Below are 24,506 nucleotides of genomic sequence, written 5' to 3' on the forward strand. Positions count from 1 at the left end.
TTAGTGAGTGTTTAAATCCTTTGCATTCAGAATCACTGATCAAAGTTAAAACAACGTGGAGGTGAGGTATACTTTTTTAATGGCAGCAGTTAAATAAGAGTTTTTTTCTAAGCAGAGAGGATTTTTTTCAATTCAGGATTATGAAAAAGTTATATGCAAGCAAAATTTTTGTTTGTTTGTTTCTTTAGCTCACTAATGTTGGGCTTCGTGGAGACTTAGCTGAAAGGGCCTTACTACCACCAGCATTTAAGTGCAAAAAGATTGATGCCCTCAGTCTCTTGCATTTATAAATGAAAATACCTGAGGTATGTCCCGCCCTTCAACAGGCTTTTGTGTTTGATGGAAGATGATGAAATGAAGAGTTTATTTTTTTAAATATATTTTACCATGGAAAAAATTACTTTAATAACTTTTCAAACCAGGTGTTGCTTTTAACAAAATGTGTAGAAGAGAGTCATTGTAGCTGCTTATTTTTTCATAGTGTATTTATAAACCAGGTTAGAAACTTTCATGGGTGCTTCACTGATACGAAAAATCTTACGAAGGTCATCACAAAATAACTTACAAAATATGAGACCAGCAAAACTGTTTTCATATAACACACAGTTAAATAAGAATATGAATTTCTGTCTGCAGGCTTGGCTAGTCCTTGATTCAGCAAACACTTAAGGCCATGGCTGTCACTGAAACGACTCGTATGTCTAAAGCTAAGCACACACTGAAATGCCTTTGCTGGATCTGGGCTCTAGCGCGGGCAGACAATAATCCTGCAGTATGTGCTGTCACTCCGATTCAATATTTGCCTTCCTTCGCTCAAAGCACATCTTCATGCCCATCTTCCTATAACTACGGTATGTGTGATTTAATAGAAAACTCTAGTATAACTAAACTAAAACATCTATTAAAAGTGTATCATGCAATAACCATTCTCAGCAAAATTATAGTGAAGTGTTAAAATAATATTCCTAGCTGCGTTCAGAATTATGGACTATGTGTTTGCATCGAAATTATGTGTAATGGTAGAAAAAATATGCAGCACAAATATGGGACTGAAATCTTGAATTTATTTTTAATTTATTACCTCAGACATGGATATATGATACCAATATTTAATGAAATTAGCACTGAAAATAAATACCTATTATTCTGAATAGTTTAATGTGTACTACTTCCTAGCTTAGTTACGTGCAAGTGAGCGAGACATGTAATACCGCCACTCCCTCCTACATTACTTCAGTTATGCCCAAACTTTATGGCCTGAACAGCCAAATACCAAAAAGGCAGCAAGCCACGGGACACGAGCCACAGGTGGGAGGAGGACCTGGCTTACACCCCAGAGTGTCGGGGCATTGTGGAGCTGATGTGGCACACAGAGCTGGGCCCGGGACAGCTGTGAGACGCTGGCTGCAACGGCTCCTGCTGCCTCGTCCCTTGCCAGCCCTGGGATGTCAGCGTTCCCCACAGCCCAAACCAGCACAGCAGGCGTGGGGCAGCCGTGCCATGGGCAGGAGTTGGAGCTGTTCATACCCTGCCCGTGGCTCCGGGGCCGTAGGTTGGTCACCCCTCTTTTAACCCACTCAAAGACAAAGCTGCAAGGTGTTCAGTACCGCTGGCTGTGTGACTGATAAACTGGTGCGACTTTCTAAATAACAAATCTGCGCCTGTGTAGTCAGGGCCTCATTCCCCCCAGGTGCAGGAGGAAGCCCTCTGCAGCCGTGGAGTGGAGCTTCACTCGTGACAGGACTGCAAGCAAGGTTCCTGCCCAGCCTGATGGTAACTGCCATCCATCCGGAGTCACCTGAAGGCATCGAGACTTCAGAGGTGAGCCACATGCCCCACTACAAACGCTGCCTTGCTGAACTGAAAGAAATATGTTAGTGCCCTACTCACTGAGAGAAACTTGCCTAAACTGGAAGACCAAAGATGAGTAAGATGAGACACAGCCTCATTTTTAAATGTCTCTTTAGTCTGACTCACATTAGCATCTCCATCTGTCTAGTCTTTGCCTAATGTTTTCAGCTTGGCAGATCAGATGACTCACATTCTCCAAGGCTGCTTTCCCATTTACTTCACCAGGACAAGGACCACATATTGTGAGCACAGAAACCCCTTTCTTCAGGGTGCTCTTATTCAGAGTACATTTGACAACAAAACAGGAGAGACAAGTGTGTCAAAATCATCTTTCGAGCTGTATTTAGGCTGTCCAAACCCAGCAGGAGACCAGCCATTTCTCTCTCACAGCCAGCTGGATAAGTGCTTCTCTTGGGACTTTTTTAGTGCAATAATGCTTTTTAGTATTGATGTTACTAACATTTAGCTGTACTGACTACACATACACACACAGATTTATATAGATACCAACTGTATACCTACAGATTCTATATATACATGTAAACATACCTCTGTTGCATAGAAATCTTCTCTACTTTGCTTTGTAAATAAGTTATGCTAAGTCATTTATTTTCTCTTCATTTCCCATTATCATGCATTAGACCCAACCCAGCAACATGTTATGCATCTCTCTGACTCCACTGGGATTTGCTGATGCTGGTGGGGATGCTCTGTCCCTTGCAGAGTTAGGTGTGCTGGGTAATTTATATTTTTATATTGACAGTGAGTGAGGCCCTGATCTTGGGATCCCTTTTCTGCGTAGTGCTTCCTATGACTCTTTGGCACCAAAACACGAGACAGAATTTATCTCTGTACTGGAAAACTGAGGGCAGCCTGAAACACACTTGACCTACGGCTGCCTAGGGGAAAATTCTTCCCCTCATATCAGTCATAAAAGAGTATTAATAGAAGTAGTGAAACCCCAGCTTTAACCTTTCAGTCAGAGGGTTCAGGAAGCTCTATAAGAGCTCATCATTGTTCTCCCCAGCTTATGGATGCAGACACTGAAACACAGGAGAGTGAAACAGTTTGTCCCAAAGCTACTTAGGCTGTGTCTAAACTGTCTAATCTAGAGCTGATAATATGCCACCGCTAGGACACTGCCCTACCTGCCAGTGTAAGCAAGTGAGGATGGATTTGGGTGCTGCAAGAAAGCCCTCTGAATTCTTCTCCTAGCTGAAAACACTTATTTTTTTTGTAATTCTACAAGTAACATTGTGGAATGCTGATCAAGGAATGCTTTGATGCTTTGCTTTAAAGAAACAATGGTGGTTTTTTTCCATTAAAATAATTCTGCTAAAATATAAGCCACAGAGAACACCAGGAGTTTTAAACAGGACAATTATTTTTCAGACACCTTCCAATATTTTCTAGCTTTCAATGAGGAATATTCCATTCTGTCTGTAAACAGACTAACTAATGGGAAAACATTCTGTGTGCATTGTTTACACGCAACAATTTTTCAGCTTTTGCTATTCTCTGAACAGTTTTAAAGCATTTCTTAGCTGGTTTGCAATATTGTACAAACATTAAAAATTATGAATTACTCTGCCACACCAATGAGGACCTCAGGGCTCTGCAGGTCACATTCATGGAAATGCTTGTTCAGCAGTCCTGTTGTCCTCAGTGGTTATTGAAGCTTCTGACTTAATGCTTTATTGACTTGCTATTTGTTCACAGAATGAACTTGCCCGGAGTCAGAGCCAGCTTCAGCTGAAAGAACTTGTTTGTCCTCCTGCTGGGCTTGAGAGCAAAGAAGTTTACTAACTCTTTTGGTTGACTAGAAATAATTTTGCTTTATAATCTCAGGGCTCATAGCATTCACTAGTCTAGCTTTCCAAAAGCACAGCCAGGGAGTGCAGGCAATACAATAAATCCCTGGAAGAGGAATACGTGATTCACAAGCAAAATCTGATGTCTTGCATGAAATGAGACAGAAAACCACCCCATGCCATCCCAGGTGCCTGCCTGTAAATAAAAAGATTATACCGGGTTTGCCCTCAGAGCTTTTATCCTGTGTCAATCAAGCCATGGCAGTTTACCGCAGTTGTTGCTCTGGGACAACAAGCCTGTGCCCAGACCCTGGGGCGCACAGCAGAGGAGACAGTTGGGTGCATTTTGTTGCTGAGAAAAATAGCTTCTGAGAGCAGTTCAGGAACTTCTATTGCGAAGTGATGGATGTGTTTGTCGGTGCAGACTTGGAAAAAGGAGGTGCCACAATGAGGGCTAAGAAAACCCTGTACTATTTGTCCTCTGTATATAGCCCCGCGGACTTCAGATTGACAGATTTATCCTGTTACTGGAAGGACCTAAACAATGTAAAGGAGTGACTAGAAGTATTGAAGAAATGAATAGCCTGGAGAAGAGAAGGCTCCAGGGAGACCTTATTGTGGCCTTTCAGCACTTAAAGGAGGCTTATAAGAAAGATGGAAACAGAATTTTTAATAGGCCCTGTAGTGACGGGGCATGGGGTAATGGCTTTAAACTAAAAGAGAGTAGGTAAATATTAAACATAAGGAAGAAATAGTCCAAAACAACAGAGCTGAGAGCCTGAGGAACCAGGTATCCCAGCACAGCAAAGACATGCTTCAGATGACAACAAGAGCGGCAGAAGAGTCAAAGGAGCTTCTATGAGAGGCTTTAAATATAATGAGAATGACTCCAAGGCAGTGGCAGAGAATATTGTTAATATCTGGAAAAGGGGCATGAGTGAAGGGCCATAGAGATGATGGAGGGACTGGAGCATCTGTCCTATGAGGGAAAGCTGGGACAGCTGGGACAGCGTATATGGCAGGTGGTGGCTGTAAAAGGGACAGCTCTCAGCACACCTGAGGTCTCTGCTGTCGCGCAGACCCTTGACTCCAGGTGCCCCAGCAGCCTGGCTGCTCCCCTGGAACCTCCCCTCAGACCACATGAAAACAAGGAAAAGATTTGTGGAAGGAGAGCATCAACCTGGGAAAAAAACAGCAATAAAATATATATGCAGACATGTATTTTTTCCCTCTATATTCTAGGATCTTTGCAAAAGTCTGCTTAAGTCTTTTTCCCACAGATTTGTCAGAATGTCCCACAGCAGCGAAGTATTTCTCTGCACGCCTGTCTTTACTTATAGGAGTTACTGACTTGGCCTGCAACTACCTAATTTGCTTTAAATCATCAGTTTCTACTCAAGGGCTGGGGAGGCCTGGTCTCCTGCCATAAGTCCTTTTGTTTCAGCAAAAAGGACTTATTAAAGTAACCACAGGACAGAAACCAAGGGCAGATCCAAGAGCAAAGTCTTGGAAAGAGACATTTGGCTATAAAGCATAAGCTATTTATTTTCCTTGTTTTCCCATTTACCATCTAAATTCAGGCTTATGTTACACTGAATCTCTGGGAAACACTGGAGGAGATGTGTGCTGGCAAATCAAATGTCCTCCGCATGCATCCTCTTCTTTTTCCCAGCAGACCAAATATCTCCTCTGGAGGTTCTGGCCCTGGGCATTACACAGTTATAATTAAAACTTTATGATTTTATATTCTACTGACTTCCTCAGCAAATACATATTAAAATAGAAATGTCATTTTCACTGCAACTAGAAATTTGCTTTTTGATTTTTACCCTAAGCATTGAAACCAAAATCCATAAGAGATTAACTAATTTCTGCAAGTTTTAAGTTGTATAATTAAGTTTTGTAACTAGCGTAGTGAATTAAGATCTGTAAATCACTAGGGGTTTTTTTAAATGTTTCTTGTTTGGGCTAACAGCAAATTGCAAGATACTTGATGACAGGTTTCATGTGCAAAATCAAGGCAGGAGACTTCTGATGGGTTGACTTGCTAATTTATTATATGTCACTGCCTAGTCCTTGGGCAGCAGGAACACTTGGGAGCTGCTGTCAGAGCTCAGTAACACAAGGGCAGCTCTGGCCAAGAAGCTGGGCAGCCCACAGCCTTTGTGCTGCTCCTGCGCAGCAGCGTTGCCAGCTGGGAGCTGCCCCTCTTTGGGGGGCTCCTGGGCGAGCACCGAGCAGCCTCGACTCTTTAGTCATCACAACACAACTTCTCTTCAACAGGGTTGCCCGCTTCTTTGTTTCTGCTGTCCAAAACGTTACCCGGCGAGAAATGAAAGCACACGGATCTGCTGCCTTGTTTATATGATGCACGGCAGAGATCACTTGACCTTTTGGCTTCTTCAGGAGCACAGGTGATCAGCAGAAAGTGAGTCAGGGCCCAGAGCTGCCAAAGGTGATGGCCATCCTCTGGGAAGGCAGTCGCAGCCCAAGGCCACGCAGCCAGTGCTTGTCCTTTCTCGGGCAGGTTGGTCACTTATTTCTGCTCCACTCCCCTTCACCCACGGTCCTCACTCTGCAATGTCCCTGCCGGCTGAGCCCTCCTCTGAAATTCTGCCCTCTTTCTCTGCCATTTCACTCTCCACACATAAAAACTGTTCTAAAGCCAATTGTTACAGACACTGTGCCTGGCTTTCACTGGCCATGTCTTCATTAGCCAGTGTCGCAGAGCCATAGGAGCGCCGGACCAAGCATTCCTGACAGGCTTGCATGTGATACTTGTCATGTATCTGGACCCTTACTCTGTCAGGGGCTGGTTTGTACCTCAAGTGGAGCCTCCAGGGCTGTTTTCTCCTGGATGAGCTGCATTCACAACAGATCCACTTTGTAAAATGAACCAGTGCACAACTGGCAGGTTCATCAGGGACAATTCTCCAAAACCACGCTGCTACTTCTCCTAGCCAAAATGCCAAAGCTGATGCTGTTACACTGTCTTCTCCCACATTGTCCCTGCCCCGTCATCCTCACAACATGTTGCTCATAGAGCTACAGCTCCTGTATGGGCTCTGCAGCACCTTGCTCCAGCTCTGCTGCCCTGAGCACCCATCCGGCTGCAGCGCATCACCCCAGCGGGCGCAGCAGAGCCTGTGGAATTGGTTCCCCTACCAGCAATGAAGAAAATAAGGAGGTAGCAGTGTGACAGTGCTAACACTGCTCATTAGATGTGAAGAGCCAAACTCAGTGGAATTCACTGGTTCCTGTGCAAGGTGAATTCTGCCCAGAGGGTAAGTTTATGCATATGAGCCATCATGATGTTCAGTTTTGCCCATTGAATGTGGTATCTGTCAGCTACCGTGAAGTGAAATTAGGCTGTGGATTTACAGCGCATTAACTACTTCTCTGTGGCAACTACGCACACGCGTACTCTTGCCCCATGCTAAATGTTAAATAAAACCCCCATTCTCACTGAAGAGCAAGCTTTGCTTTACCATAGGATGGATACATATGCAAGACTTGTTACCTAACACCGCCTAAATCCATGTCTTAGCCTTCCCCACCAGCTTCTTGCGTTCTGTAGAGCTGACTCCATTAGGAAACTCCTTAGAGATAGGAACACTAATGTCTCTATTGCAATGTTGAAATTTTAAATGCTAATTTGTTGGTTTTGCTTAGGAAGCCAAAGACCATGTGACAAGTGACACCAAATGTGTCCAAACAAGCTATGACTGTGCTGAACAATCCATCAGGTTCAGCGTAATAAATGACTACACAAATTGCTAGATGTAATGATGTTTTCTCTGAATATCTATAGCAGTGAGAAAAACCCAAAGCATTTGGCTCCTGAGGAGCACTGACAAGACTTGTTTAGCATGGATGGCTGATACATACAGATTTTATGGCTTAGAAGTTGCTATACCTGAATGCAAACTGAGGATTTTATTATATCATTTCCATTTTCTTCCCCTGAATGTTAATCAAACAGCAAATGTATGAGTAAGATTAACACTGATTCTGTTAACAGGCTGGCAATCAGCTAATCAGCTTTCTCTGTGCACTAGGTAGTGTGTCTGTGCGGGTCTAATTATCTCTTACTCCTGGAGAAATAAGTCTTAATATTTAGCAGAACCATTGTTCCAATGATACTTTACCTCTAAATGTTACTGTTTAAATACCTTCCTCTTGATAGCTCCCTTAATTGCCTTCTGAAATGTTAACGTGTGTCTGCCCTTGTGTGGATAGATTCAATCCTTTTAATTAGAGAGTTCAAAGACAAAAGCTTTATAAATGAAATGGAATCAACTTTCCTCTACATTAGCCTGGACCACTTGTGATCACTTGGGTTGGACCAAGAGCTGTTCCCGCTGTCTTGCCAAGCGTGAGTCCTGCTGGGCAGTCAGGATGGGCTTGTTCATCTTCAGCAAGAAAGAGGCAGCAAATGTCTTGGTCTTTGTCCTCAGAAAGGCTGTGACTGAAAGGCCACCTACCTGTTGAGTGCCCTTCACCACAGCAGACTTGGTCAGCTGAAGCCTGGACTTCAGCAGCGTAACTGAAACACTGAGTTCAGGCCAGATACATTCAGATGTAATTTAGTATAAACTGCTTTATTCAAGACACAACGGGCATGGGACATTTTGCATAATCTAAATAATTTTCACAACTTTTTAATTAAGATTAGCCTGAAAGATCTGAGAGCTTATTACTTTAGTACATGTCAGGAGAAAAAGAAGGTAAATAAAAACACAGTTGTGAAATATTTTCCCAAGTTGCACTCTGACTCCTCCAAAAACACTGGCATGAAAACACCTGACACGTATACAAAAAAAGGGGTGTACAAGATTGAAAGAGAGAGGACAGCAGGTACACGCATTAAATTACTATAATGAAAACTCAGTTATGACATAACAAAACTAGCTTGCATTTCCCTGTCATAAAAGCAGCCTGTGCAAAACTGTGTTTACCTATTCTATTAGACCGTACAGGTAAAATAAAGAAATGCTATGTGCTATACCTAAACTTAATGTCAAAATCAAATGCCAGGCTGCAACACTCCTCTATGAAATAAGTTTTTATTGACCTTCCTGCATCACTCCTCTCTTCCTTCCCCCTTTCAACACAGTGCTGAACAGCAGGGAGAACTGATGCTGCTTTTGGGAAAGGGCTGTGGGGACTGGAATCCTCAGTGGGTTTTATTGGGATATTAGGATTGTCACCTGTCTGGTTTTATCATTAACATGTCTATTGCCAGCTGAGTTACCACACACGAAGAGCTCACCTGGGCAAGCATAACCACTCCTTCTCTGAGGAGTTTAACATTTTTTAATTCAAAGGTAACAACACAGGCTGACGCAGACCTATGTTCTATATCCCTGTCCTTGGAGCATCTCGTCCAGCCAATGGTACATGCAAGCCTGCCGTGATCAGGCTCCTGCCAGGCTGCCATGGGGCTCTCAAACAAGGGTTGGACACCTGTCTCACCTGCAGGAGCCACTCCAGCAATGTTCTGGCTACTATCCCAGGCTGCATTAAAAAAATTAATTAAAAAAAAAAGACAGTTCTCCACCTCTGAGACTTTTAGGGTGGACTGTATCACTATAGGCAAGTACACTGATTTATTCAGTGGTGGCAAAAATTCCACTCCCTTCCCACAGCTGATATGAAGTGAGCACTTCAGCTCAGTTCTTTCATTTCCTAGGAAAAAACATACAATTAAATGTACTTGGCAATTTTGGATCAGTGGGTAAAAGCATTGAAGTAGAGGGATTTTCTCCCCTCTTCTCAGAGTCCAGTATTGGAAGTAGGGTGGACTTCTTTCCATCAGCATCAGCTCTGCTTTACTGTTAAAACTTGTCCAATCATTAAGAAACTTGCAATAAGGAAGATTTTCTATCCAGCAGGTCCGGTACCTCACCGAGCCAGAGGGCAAGCTGAGGATCTGCAGTGTGAACTGTGCTGAGCTAAAAGGTGCAGTTCAATATTCACCGGCTGTCTGATGGGAGCCTGACAGGTCTGCTCAGCCCAAGGCTGACTGGCCAGTGTTCTGTGCCTGCCAGTACAGGTCACATGCAGCACATCACAAGCATTGCTATTAATTATTATCTGACACCAGCTCCTCGTGCTCCCCCTCTCCCCAGGAGGCTTTAATAGTGTGGACAGGAGTTACCTGCAGTACACACATGGAAATTTCTCCATTAACTCCAAAATTGCCATTGATCACAATCATGGGCTGAGGTTCAGGAAGGAGACACTTTCTGTTCCCTCTGAGAAATTAATCCAAAAGCTGACATCTCATATTTGATTTAACCAGTCCTGAATAGACCTACTAAATGTCCAGTTTTGTTGGTTAATATTGCCACAGAATCCATTACTAATGTCACTAGAAGAGATAAAATACTATAATTTATTAACTTCATTATGAATTATTTAATGATTAGTACAAGTATTTGTAACAATCTCAGCCATTATCCTGGTAACTAGTATCAATAACAGGCTTCCTAAACGAATTATAAGAAAAATTAATCACACAATAACTTAGCTACATATTGCATTAGTTAGACTTTCACCTGGTGACAGCAATTAAAATGCAAGCTTTTCCTGAAAGTAGACTTAAGAATCAACAAATACGTTTTAACAGCCTAAAGCTAAAATCCTCTTTTATGCAATTTCTTATTAAGAGATAATTATAACAGTGGACTACCAAGTTACTTGCAGACATTGTCATTTGTTTGATTTTTTTTTTTATTCATACCCATTATTTGTAACATTAAATCCAAAACTATTCCAACTGCAGATGATAGAAATAGAGAAAATATGTTTCCATGAAGCTTATGTAATAGGATCTGAATTAAAGTCAATGATGGACAGGGTGTAGAATTTCTTCTTTCACTAAGTCTTCTGCAAAGAGGCACCCTCCTAGGAGTAAGCAGCAATGCTTATTCTTCTACTATCACAAGTCATATGTAGATAAAAACATTTATCCCTGATTTGTGAGCCTTCACTCACAGCTTGGATAAACAACATATTAATATTGCACAGAGAGAACTTGAAATATACCTATCATGTATGCTTTGTGTTTATGCTAATTTATTTTATGGATTTAGAGTGCTCCCAGTGGTTCTGCAATGAAATCAGTGCAGTTCTTGTAATTGGATTTACCTCGCTGGAGGAAAGGTCAGCGTTCAAAGTGTCAGGCAGACTCTTCTCCAATGCGTACACATAAAGCTTCAATTTCTAACTTCTTTGTTGACTAACACTTTGACTTTTGGCATTTTCAAGCTGCATTTAGAGATCACTTTACTCATTCCTGAAGTGCAATCACCACGAGTGAAGTGAAATGGTTTTTCTAGTAGGAAGTGGTGACAGACAATGTGAAGCGAAATTTCTGGGGGGATGGAGAGAAGTCAGGCTGTAATTACACCTGGTGAAAATTACCCGGGATTGGAAGCTAATAGAGCATCTCTTCTTTAAGTCCCAGGGGAATGCTTAAGTGATTGAAGGCAGCAGAGAATTCCAGCTGGGGACAGGAGAGAGCACAGCAGATCTGCTGAAAGGCCAGAGACGATGTGAGGGATTTGGGCAGCCACCGAGGCTGGCTCTGTGTGAGCTACCTCCCAAATGCTGAGCGGGGTAACTGCTCGCAGAGGCGTGATACTGCAGTGGTGGGCCATGTCTGTGTGTCCCCACGGGTCCCTGCTTGCCCGCATCAGCCCCAGCCAGTGCTTACTCAGGAGTTTCAGCATCTCCATGCAGGCTGCCACATTCTTGTGCTCTAAATAAGTACATTTATAGATTCTCAGGAAGCCCAACAGTTCCCAGAGAAATTAAGTAGCTTTTTCTAGGCAGGCTTTGTTGAATCAGTCTAAAGTTAAACTCCTGTTTTGAAAATATTGACTTTGCATAAACCGAGTTTATACCAATGTGCTGGGATAGCAGTTTCACAGCTGGCAGACGTGGCTCCAGGCAACGTAACTGGGGGCGGCAGCAGCTCAGCCCCCACGCAGGATCCATCTGCAGCGTGTGGCAAACACGGCACTGCCGACAACAGCCTTTCCCTCAGGTCTCTGTGTTTTCGGATGCAAGAAGGGTTAGACATTTTTTATTTGTATATTTTCTGATGGGCAAGGTCATTCTCTGAAATGATGGATACTGGATCATGTTACGCCTGGACACAAGTGTAAGTGATGCATGAAATTAAAGGACATTTTCTGTCATTCACTCAGGACAGCTCAAGTTTCCTGAAGGCACGTCAGCCTGGAAAGTCCTAGCAACAAAGAAAAGATATAAAAGATATTCACCTCTAGGTGGAAGAAATACTCAAAGTAAAAACACACACAGTGGAAGAGCCTAACTTGAGTCCAATGAAACAGAAAAGTGTGTTTTCTTTACATCAGAGAACAAAACACAAAACAGGGAAAGAAAAACAATTCTATGAAAGTGTCATATCTTAAAATCGTTATGGAACCGATACCATGTAACATCAGTGATCGGGCCAGCTTACGGGAAACGTCAGACAACAGCACCGCAGGGTCTGCGAAGATCTGGCTGCTGCCTGGGCTTGGGCAGGAATTGCAGCCACCCAAGTCGCTGTGAGGAGGGACCAGCCTGTGAGGAATCGCCTCTTCCCACAGCTGTGGTCACAGAGAAGCTCTTCTGATACTTCCCCTCACTATAGAATCCAAGACTGTTCACTGTGAAGTCTCAGAGACATACAAGTCTGCTGCACTCCAAATCTAACACTGTCTAGATTTGATGATGCCCTGAGCAAGGGTCTACATAAACCAGCTCAGGTCTTCCTTTCTTCTTCAGGGCTTTGGAGGGGCTTCCTACAACTCCCAAAGGACACAATATGGTATCCAGCCACCTGATCTGCCCCTTGAAAACTAAATTGCTGGCTTGGTATTCACTACCTTTTGGATTTCACTATGCCCATTGCATTGTTAAAAACTTGCTGGAGTACCTACAGCCATATAGGCATTTCTGCCTCTTTAATAACACTAATAAATACATTTTCAGAAAATCAGTATAACAGCATCAAGCTGTAACAGTCCAGTCTTGCTTATTAGATAAATACCAAAAATTGTGCCGTCACTGGGTGACTAAAATTTGCTCAGCCTGATGATCGCTAGAAAGGGAGACAAGAATTTGTTTTCAAACACTAAATCTGCAAAAGTGGCTGACATTTGCATCAAGCAAAAAAAAATCATGTCAGTTTTCTAATATCTAATACAGTTGTGTAAAACACTTCAGGTTTTTGTGTGTGAAAAGGGCCCTCTATGAAAACATGCTCATGCACCATTTTAATCTGAATGAAAGGAGCGTTGCCAAGCATTGCAATGATTTCTCCAACCTACCACACCTGCTTGGTATTCAGAGCCTTCAGTTATATTCATGGTATCACCACAGGGTACAAGGTGGAGATTTGCAGGAGAAGGGAAAAACAGATTAGCCTGAAACTGTATAGTACGTAGGTCTTGTTACCAGAAATGGCATTAATAGTAGCGACAAACCTGCCCTGTCAAAGTACAAACATTATCTTACAGTGAACTTTATAAAACACACTAAATAATCTGCTCAGAAATGAGATGCCTGGGAGTAAGATGAACAACTGGCTTCTTATCTGTTCTTTACATAAGAGGCATTATGTGTCCTACCTATTAAAAAAATATGGATCTTGAAGCTAGTAATTGCATGTGATAAATGAAGAAGTTTGTTTAAAATACAAGCAAGAAACCAGGAAATCATTACAAAAGGGCATTAAGGTTTCCGGTATTAATAAGATAAATGTAAGTTACACAATATTTATGCTTTTTCTAGTGTTTTCAGAGAGATGTTCCACTAACCTATTGAATAACTATATCCATTCCAAATTTTAAATAGTGAGCTAAAGTATTTATCTTCTCCTGCTTCTTATTTCCCACCAAAAAAGTGCTAACTGGATTTCAGGATGTAGCTTTACTCATGTTTAATGAATGCAACAGGGCACTGTCAGACAGCAAAGAAATGGGGAATATGGTGCTTTTTACTTCGAGCTGGCTTCATTTTTGAGCATCCCAGATTTTCAAGCGCTGTGTAGCATGACATGTCACCAGAATGCCTCTGATTTTCAGCAACCTCTTCAGCACTTCCAGTGAGATCTGTGGCCCAGAACAGCCAAACCATTCCATCTTCCATTCTCAGCATCTTCTTTGTATAATAGTCCACAACAGTTGAAGTCTGCATGAGACATGGGCATGTGCCTGGTTTTTTTCTATTTCTGACACAGAAAATGTCTCTAATTGCTCTTCCTCTGTTCTTCATGCCTCTGGCATAGACCCGTGACTGAGGTAGAAAACACCCATGTCACCAATCCCTTTTCCTAATAGGTACCTGAGACATTACCAGCCAACAATGTACCAGTAACTTAGTACTTGCTGTCGTTCCAAGTATTTGTCAATTCAAAAAGCCCTTTAGATAATAATCCCATTTTATTTGTGTTAGAGATACTGCTCTGCCACTTGCATCACTAGATAAACAGCAAGATTAGGAGAGTGCAGGCTGCTGTTCTCACATTGCACATTCTTCTGCCTGATGAAAACTGGTTTGGAAATGACTGATTAATTCTGAACATCAGTGATATTTTCTTAAATGTACTGCCACTGCAAAGTCAGTAAGCTTCACTGAGCATTTGACAGTCATCTAAAGTGCCCAGCACTGAACATGTGAGAAAAAGTGAGTGTATCGCTGCCTCCTATTTAGCACGTGTACACAAACATATGTGTGAAAGGTATGACTTTCTTCAGAGCAATGTTTGCCCTCACAGGGCCAAGCTTCACATCAGTGTTAAACAATAATGTTATTCCCTGAAGCCTATTGCTGCACAAAGGACTTCACCAGAAGGAAACTTTCCCACTGCGTCTGTAAAATTCCTATTTGCAAAAAAAAGCCTTGTCCCAGCAGCCGGTGGGTGTGCTTCTGCAGAGTTCCTAAGGGTACCTCCTGACATGATACCTTTGGTCTCCTGCCTTCTAAAATGTGCCCATTCAAATAAAAGTACCCAACTATAACCTCAAGATATACTGTTTAGTAAGTACAGTACCATGATGTGAGCATCCAACTGTTCTACTGAAGCTTATTGTAAACAACATGTAGCTGAAATGGGCCAAAAAGCAGCGTAGCATATTTTTAAGATCAAGTTTCTCTTATGAGGTTAAAATTTGTAACACATTTGTAAATGGCATTTATCCTGGCCTCCTCAGAGTGTGTAACGCATTTCCACAATACAGAAAATAAAAATGTAGGACTGTGTTTAGCCATATGTTAGTCCAAGAGCTGCTGCATGCCAGGCAAGGCCTCAAGAACACTTGACTGGTCTAGTCACATCTGTTACTACTCAGTGACTATTGTTTAACATTTGGTTATACTTTTCATGAGGTTTTGTCCAATCCTTTCACGAACCAGTGGTTTGACTGGTGTACACAATGAGTACAATCTCATCCAAGCTGGTAACCACAGTGAGTAAACCCCAGAAGTGGCATGCGGAGATGCTTCAGTTCGTTCTGTGGGAGCCACCACTGCGGCCAGCAGCAGGGTCAGCTACGCCAGCGTGTGCTCTGCCCCGGATGGACAGACCCCCCAGCAAGCTTCACGACCGGGCTGGCAGATTTACATAGGGACTCACCAGCTGGCAAGTCTGTCCTGGGTTCTTCTGCGTTTCCGCTCCTGGCTATGCCATGGTTCTTCAGTCCCTTCTAGGTGGAAAACCTCCTCAAGAATGTGTGAGGGAAAGACAACTGCACAATGGGAACATGTACCACTTCATCCCAAGTGCCTTCACTCAGCATAGTTTCAAATCAGTCAGCCCGGCCTGAGAATGGGAATAGGAGATGATAAATGATGTACACAATCTCTAGACATAAATATTAACTGAGTTGTCCTGAAATGGCTGGATAAGGTAGTGAAAAAAATCACTGCTTCTTGTCTCTGACACAGTGGGACTGAAACTAAGCATTGTTCTTCGTTGCAAGTAAAGACAAATTGCCAGGATCTACCTGGAGGTGTAGCACAGTGATTGCCCAGTGGCAATATGCTGCATACACTGTGTTTGCTCGTGTAACAGTTGTTCTTTCACCCTCAGTTTTGCCTCAAACCTTAAGTGTGACTAACATGTGTCTCACTTCCTACAAGGGACCACTGTGTGTTTAAACACAGGAGTGCAGGATCTGCAAATGTAAACAGCTCTGATATCCAGAGAACTGCATATTGGGCATACTAAAATCATGCCACGAGACACGTGCAGATGGCAATTTGATGCCCCACCAAGCCTATTCTTCTCGAGCCTGAACAAACCCAGCTCCCTCAGCTCATCCTCATATATCATACTCTCCAGCTCCCAAACAGGCTTGGCGGCCCTTGGCCAGGTGAGTTCCAGCTGGTCAGCTCTTTCTTGTCTAGAACTGGACACAGTACTCCAGGTGCAATCTCATGAGTGCAGAGAGTTAATCTTTTCTCTGGTCCTGCTAGCTACAGTTTTGCCAATACAGCCCAGAATGTGGTTGACCACCTTTGACACAAGAGCATCCTGCTGACCCTTGTTTGACTCATCCTCCACAGCTGCCAGGTCCTTTTCTGCAAAGCTGAAAATGGAAGAAACTTCTAGAGCAGTGGACTTCAAAAGTAATCCCAAGGAGAATGATTTAATATTTTCTTCTCATCTCCAGTGTCTACACTTTGGTGAACTGATATCCTCAGTTAACTTTCCCATTTCACATTAGCTCCTTATTTCTGAACATATGCTCACTCATGTCAGCAAACAGCCCCTACCTACACCAGCTGAGATGGCTCACGGTACCAGGGCAGCACAGATAACGTTGCATTGGCCCATTCATTCCACATGGAATTTTTTGTTTATACAGACTGTAAAAATACAGCGCCAAAAGCTGTAAAATCACTAGGATGATACTTCTCCCACAAGCCCTGCATAAATCACCATGGATTTGGGCAGACTGGGTGGGATGGACAGTGAGGTCTGCTTTCTCCTTGCTGCCCCGCAGATGGGGATATGTTCTTCGCAGAAGGTGTCTGTCCAAGGCAATCGCTCCACAGCAACACAAATGCAAACACTTCATTTTCCCTGCTTGTTACCTATGTATAGCTCAGTAGAACTGCACTGCACTGATTGAATTAGGAAAAATAACTGAAGAGGAGCACTTGCTTTTGACCAGCACTGTCAGTGATAGAATAAGGGAGAGTGTTTCTCCCTACTTTTTCTTCTTCTACTACCACCTTGTGTCACAGCTGGCTGCTTTTAGAGAGGCCAGCTGTTTTGTCAGAGCAGCTTTATTGAATGAGAAGGTGTCAAAAAGCATGCAGGAAAACTCCTTCCACTTTTAACTGTAGAAAATTTGCCCTGAGAAGAAGAACAGAGCAGTTTAATCCAGTCAATTAGATTGACATCTGCTCTCATAAGTGGCTTGCTTGGAGCCAACATCCCAGGAAATGCCATGTGTCACAACCAGAGATGGGACATGTACTATAGCTAAAGATGAGACTTGCAAGTCATCTCATAAACTGCAGGAAATAGTGCTGTTAATAGATTGAATATATATATATTTCAAATTCTGCTTTAAATGTTAGGGCTTTTCTTCCCTTTTGGATCAGAAGACAGCAAGAATTTGTTTCAGCTGCTTATGTTGCACAGGGGTTTGTTCTAAACTGTGCTGAATGAAACCAGGCTCTGATAAACACCTTGCCTGTGACCAGTCCCAGTCTAGGCCCTGTTCAGAAGTGGGCATCTTGATGGAGCCAGGCAGCAAATGCCACGGAAAGACACTGCTTTCCATAACAAGGCTTCTGTCTGAACAAGGAGGGCACAGAGCTCACAGGGAGATTTCCACAGCACGTTTTGCAGGCACACGTGTCAGCAGCGCTGCCATCTTCTCCCTTCCCACAACCAAGTTTACAGATTCACGTGAGCTTTGGGCTTCATAGTTTCATTAAGCCATGTATGACCTTTATGCCATCAGCTCTGCACAATCCACCAATAACAGTGTGCACCTCCAACTTTCTATGGGCTGGTATCTGATGGGTTAGTGCCAGCTGCCCAGACCACGCACCCTTCACCACATTGGGCTGGTCCCCATGGCCCTTCCAGGCTCTGGGAGAAGGAGTGCCCTCAAAGAAAACAGCAGCAGTAGCTGATTCCTTGTATTTTAATCTGAATTAGCACCACCCTTGGACATTGTTCAGTTTCCAGTAGTTGTCCTGGCTCCACTGTGGAAAAAGGGCAGATCTAGTTGAAACCTTGGAAGGTGATATCTCTGTTTCTGCCAGCCCAATCATAACATCTAATGGCTGGGCCAGCAGCAAATGATATATGGATATGGGCACACACTACTATATGGGTTGTGCAATCGTGCTTTCTATGCTCATGTATGTAGGTCTTCATCAATAGTGCTATTAAAAAAAAGAGCCTAAGGGCCCTGTTTTTGCAGAATGGAATTTTATTTTAAGTTGCCAATGGCTTCCAGCTTTGTGCCAACCAGCTCTGGAACCACAGAATCACAGCATCACAGAATGGTTGGGCTTGGAAGGGACCTCTGGAGATCATCTAGTCCAACCCACCTGCTGGAGCGTGTTCACCAGAGCAGATCACACAGGAATGTGTCCAGGTGGGTTTTGAATGTCTCCAGAGAAGGAGACTCCACAACCTCTCTGGGCAGCCTGTTCCAGTGCTCTGGCACCCTCGAAGTAAAGTTTCTCCTCATGAAGTTTCTCCTCAAGGAAAGGAGTTCCAGGACTCAGTACTGTAATAATTTAGATCAAGTTAAATGTGAAATAACTGATCTGACATTTTGAGTGCCAAATGCTTTTTAAATCTCATTTGAAGCAGAACAGTATGTCCTGAAAACATGTAAGTACCAGACAGTAATAATCAATGTGATAAAAGCCAGGGTGAAGAACAAAGGAAATGCAGTTCCCAAAAATGTAACAACTAAGGAGCTGACCAGCCATCTGCCGATTGTACTGCAATGTCATAATTAAAAGCTGAAGAGGAAGCAGCATCAGGGGAATTACATTAATAAAGCTTAGATGGTACCACTGAGCAAACTCAGTAAAATAAATGGCTTACAGCAAGCAATGCTTTTCATATGACTTCTAGAAGGCTCTGTGGGCAAGAAAATTAATCTGTGTTTCACATTATAAATTAGAAGCAAACAAGATATTGCACAGTGTAAACTCAGAAAAAAAAAACAAACAACAACTCTTTTTTTTTTTTAAAAAAAAAAGGTGAAATATGTAAGAAGCACTGGAGAAATCTTATAGGATCCATTTGCAGGGACAGAATGGTGTTTCAATACTGCTGCTAAGCCTCCTGCAAAAGGAAAAGAACAAGATGAAAACTGTCTTGAGACAAAGATTGAGTAATAAATAAATAAATGTGAATGTCATGTGCACACAAGGAACATCGTACAGAACGGAAATAAAGGGTGACATCCCTGACACAATGAAAGCATGACATATACAACATATGCTAAAAGGTTGGCTTCAAAACAGCACTCGCATCTTCATTTCTACTTGTTAGAGAGAACTGTATTAACCAGGTGTATGTCTCAACGCCCTCTATCAGGAGACTTAAAATTAAGCTCTATTCTGCTCTCAAGCCATGAGACTTCCTGGGACTCTTTCTGGAAAACAGACCTGAATTCTATCTCGAATTCTTTCTCGAAGAAGTAACCGATGACACGTTTATTTCCTGATGAGTTTGCTCAATGCTACCTTTGAAACTTCATTAATTAAATTATTAACATAATCACCAGAGTTGGTCCAATACAACTTATTTTCCTTGTAAAATAATTAGTTTAGGTTCTACCTAAGTTTCCCAGTGTATTATCACTCTAATAAAACAACATCAACAACAAGCAATACCATTAAGCCCACAAAGAAGATAAATGAGAGGTGGGTGGTGGTGGTGGTGTTGCCTTTGGAAAGAAACACCTATTATCTAATAGAAAAATAGTTACATGTAATTATTGGTTAATTATGACTTTCAGCCAAATTTTTCATATAAATAAAAACATAAAGGTGACTACTAGTGCTAGGAAGCTGCCAGGCAGATCAAGAGGCCTCTTTTCAAAAACCTCTCCAACCAGCAGCCCAGACCTGGAAGGACTGCCTCACTCCTAGGGTGGAACACTAGAAAAGAAAGAAGCGTTGGTTCAAGGGAGCCAGCATGCAGTAGAAAACCAACAACTGAGATGAGCATTAGAGATAATAACACTCTGTGAATAAGAAGTGGAGTTACAGAGGCAGGTCTTGGAAAGGCAAAATGGACAAGAAAGTCTGAACATGCTATGCCGGTAGGAAATTTTGCAATATTTATGAGTTTCCAAGTCTGCTTATTACTTAACCATCTTGGTGTTTTCTTTACCAGTTTCAGTAAACAGATCTATTCCAAATCATGAGATAGGTATATTTAGCTGTTGGATTTGTGCTTTTCTTTCATTATTATTTTGGCTGAACTCTTCATGGAAACTCACGGTGCTGCTGCAGATGGCAGGCCTCCACTTCCATGTCTTCTGAGGGTTCCTAGGCAAGAATGACAGTACCTGGGATTACTGGGAGACAAGTAGACTATGTCAAGGAACACAACATAATCCTCCAGCACAACTACTGAGAAGAGTGTCTTGTTAAAAAGATCCTTTCAGGCAACTGAAGTGCTGATGAACTGCTCAAGGCAATCCCATCTCAGCAGCGAGCTGCTCTGCGAGAAGAGATTCCCGCTGCAAACATCAGCACAGCAGAGGCTGCCATGAGCAGAAGGGGCACCATCCCTCCAGCCCTCCAAGGAAAGCTTTATCATGTGAATAAACTTTCAAGTAAAAAGATGTATTTATTACCCTTTCAATAAACAACAACAAATTTCAAATACACTGTAAAAGACATCCGCTTTGAGAGGTTTCCTTTATATCGTCCAGGGATGGTGAAGGGTCAGAAAGCAGAGCACTGTATTGCACAGATCATTTTCCCAACACTCCCGCTCTAGTAACTTTGCCTCTAATTACCAGGAGGCAGCAGGCACCCTACATAGTGCTGTCTGCAAGGTCAGGAAACCCAACGGCACAGAAACTGCCCTGGAAGATGCATTCAGGGCAGTAATAAAGCAGTATGACTACTCTAATGCTGGCATTTAAACCAAGATATTATCAATCCCAACTCACCAGTCAGTCCTAGAACTGACCAGGGAGACTCCCACCACCCCATCTTTGTGACCTGAAATAAGTAGAGCTATCAGAAATTATTGACATTAAGCATGAAAGATCCCTTTTCTTAGGTTTTACTATGAGGCCATAGCACTGCTTCAAAGTGCTGATACCTTAAGATGCATGTATCTCATGCAGACAGACTATAGCTGTAGAACTGTTACTCTGGGCAAATTAATAACGTGAATCACCAAGCAGTATTTGACCTATTTGTTACAATGTTAGGATGTAATATGGTATTCCTTGAAGAATCTCCAGTTCCAAGGAGTTGCCTGTCTTGGTCAAGACGAGCATTGCACCTCCCTTTATTTTGCTGTGATCTTGTCTAAGACTCAATGTATTGTTCAAAACCAATTAACACAAATGTTATATTCATGATGTATCAGACTGAGTACCCTAACATGATAAAACAAGAGTAGTCTAAAATACAGGAATAGTCTAAAATACAAGCTTCAAACACTTCTTAACTCAGAGCTTCGCTTCTGTGAAGCCAGCCTAAGAGTGACTCTAGACATCAGCAGAAAGAGAACAGACACAAGGCTTCACAGAAATCACTTCAAGCAGATTACAGAACTCTTTGCAGAATTAGAGCATTTGAAATAATGTTTAATTTGATAGTTTTAAACCTGTAACCCAGATAAGTTTCTTTACTAAATTCTATTACATGGATTAAAATCATTAACAAAAGATTTCCTCTCTATATTAGACAGTACTGAGTGTCCATTGCAAATGGAAGCTGATATCAAGGACAGAACGATTGTTTAGATAGTTCCTTTTATTTTTCTGTCACTGTCTCATCCACAAGCAAATCCACATGCCTGATTAATAAATACAAAGCTTCTGAAAAATGTGTGTGTGTGTATTTTGTATTCTCTTTGATAACATGGGAACACTATATGCTTTGATATTTGAATTTTTCTGACCCAGAAAGTAGATCAGGACAGTAGAGGGCACAAGAAAACAAGTTTAAATTGTGATACTTTAATAGCTTTCTCAGCAAATTACAATGGCATATAGAACAGATTGAAATTTATGGTTTTCAATCATATAAATTTGGGTAGGAGCATGTATTTTTACCACTTTGAATCATAATTGGTGGATGACCAAGAAAGTATAAACTGGAGGAAAATTGCAGATAGATTTGTTTAACCAATGAATACAACAGTGTCAGAAATCTTACCTGACAAAGATGGTCAGTCTCTGAAACAGAATGGAACAGAGAAGAACCACAGGAGGTCCTACCACTAGGTTATTTTGCACTCTAGTTTGCTTTGCGTGTCTTTCCATAACATCATCCTGAAAAGCTCAAAATTCAAGGACATTACGTGACTCCCATTAACTTTTCAAGTTGCACAAAATAAACAGTGGCATTGAAAAGTAAACAGTACACGGATCAGAAGGCTCATGACAAAAGGGATTCAACCACAGTTAAACCCTTTTCGCAGTTCATGCTTAAATTCTTCTCAGAAAATAGTATCTTTATGGCACTGTTTTCTCCTCCTTTGCAGTCTCACTGTTACAACATCTGACTTCACCTTTGGGCATTTTTTTGCCCTCCTTCAGGTCTCTAGTGAGATCTAAATTCTTTTAGCTGCACTTCTATCTGGAGCTATTCCTCCATGCCCTGGCACTGGATCAAAGAGGAACAATATAGGAGCAAATTAAACCAATATGAATTGTCGGCTTTCCTAGTGAAAAACAGAAATCTCTTCCCATGCATAAATACTTTATTTAATTGTTTGAGACAGGATTTGGGATATTATGGAGAAATGACTATGGCTTTGATAAGCTCCCTGAGGTAGAGATGTGTGGTTGGGTGCAGGGAAGGCCTGGACATGTGATACCTTTACAGATGTACCCCCGACCCTTTAGAAACTATGGAGATCTTTTCAAGTTACGAGTGTCTTTTGACTTGCTCTGTTCAATGCTGATGCTAGTACAGCTCAAACAAATCTAATATCAAAAGCAATGCTACCTTCCTGATGAGATCTGCTGTCCTCTGGGCTGAAGAGATTTCAGATGGAAAGAAAGTCTCAGACTCTGTTAGTTATGTGACTCAGGTTTTAGGTTGCTGATCAATATTTTGTGGCCTTCAGAACAAGACTATAGTAAGACTTCCTAACTTGACTGTCCAAACTTTCCATGAAGATGCCTTTTTTGTTGGAATATGAAGTATTTTATTGGGAAAACATTGAATTTCTAGATTTGTTCCAATTCTATCTGATTTATCAAAAGATCCTCTAGGTTGCTGGATTTATGAAAAAGGGCATCTTTACTGTAATTTATCAATGGAAATAACTAATGAGTGCTCTTCTTGTCAAGGGCTTTATACAATATCCGCTGCTATCAGTGGAAGTCACCAAGGCAGTGACTGTATTTTCTCCAGAAGAAAGAAGATAATTTTATAATAAGATAAATACATAAATAAACACAAAAACTTCTTTTTAACAAAATCAATCTTCTTTCTTCTCTGATTTACTCAGTATTACTGCTATTGTTTAAGTTTTCTGACCCCAGCAAAGCCATCTCTTCTCTGAAAATTCACAATCTGTTATAGAGGCCATTTTTAGTTAATATTATTGATAATGTGAAGTTCAGCTACACACAAGTGTGGTAAATAATTGATCTTGGACAAAATATCAAAACACTTCTGAAGTTTGAAGGAGCTATATTCTTGGCATTCTAGATCAATGTTACAAAATAGTCCTTGTTTCATAACAAGGGTCTAATCTTAATACCCTGTTAATCCTAAATCTCAGTTTGCCCAAACAACAGAGCTATTGTTTCTATAACTGCAACATAGCTTGCTCCTATACTTAATTTGGTATGATTTTAATTTATTAAATAACCAGGGATGTTAAAATTGAGATTAGCTTTTTGTAAAAGATGGGATCATTTTTTATTGACATATACCTTTTTGACAAGTGTCTTTACACTGAAGAGGGTGATGGAAGACAAATCTGTAGTCCAGCAAGGGTTAGATGGTGCTGTCTGGGGTAACATTTACCACTTGCATCCCTTCTGACTGTCCATTAAAAAAAATAACATTGTTTCTAGGTAATTTTAAAAATTCAATTAAAAATTGTTCACAGAGCACAAAGAATTCAAGACAACTGAAACAGATACCATAAATCTGCTAATTTGGGTATTAATTAGAGAAGAATGACATTTCTTCCATACAACTACAAAAATTAACATTAATTATTATTCTAAGAACTGGCAATAAACATCCACATAAAACTCACATGAAATCTTCGGTGATATAAGTATACTTACATGGTTATTGCCAAGGTTTATCTCACAGTGAGTGTAGGCCAAGAGTGCATAGGGATGCTTTGCATTTTTAATTATTCATTTAGTTGATGTCCTGAGATTCAGACCTGGTTGCCATACAAAAATGCACTGCCATGCTTAAAACTTGGTCCTGTCATTCCTATTTTGATATTCTTAGCAACTTAAAAATACAGCAAATCCACTGAAGTTAAAATAATATCCACACAGGGGTTTTGGTTTAATGTGTTTTAACAGCAACCTTCATTTCAACTGCCTGCTATGTGTCATATAAAGTAATCAAGGTCAGGATTAAAAATAATTTTATGAATCAATGGAG

Source organism: Nesoenas mayeri, assembly GCF_963082525.1.
Source record: "Nesoenas mayeri genome assembly, chromosome: 1".
NCBI classification, from domain to species: Eukaryota; Metazoa; Chordata; class Aves; order Columbiformes; family Columbidae; genus Nesoenas; species Nesoenas mayeri.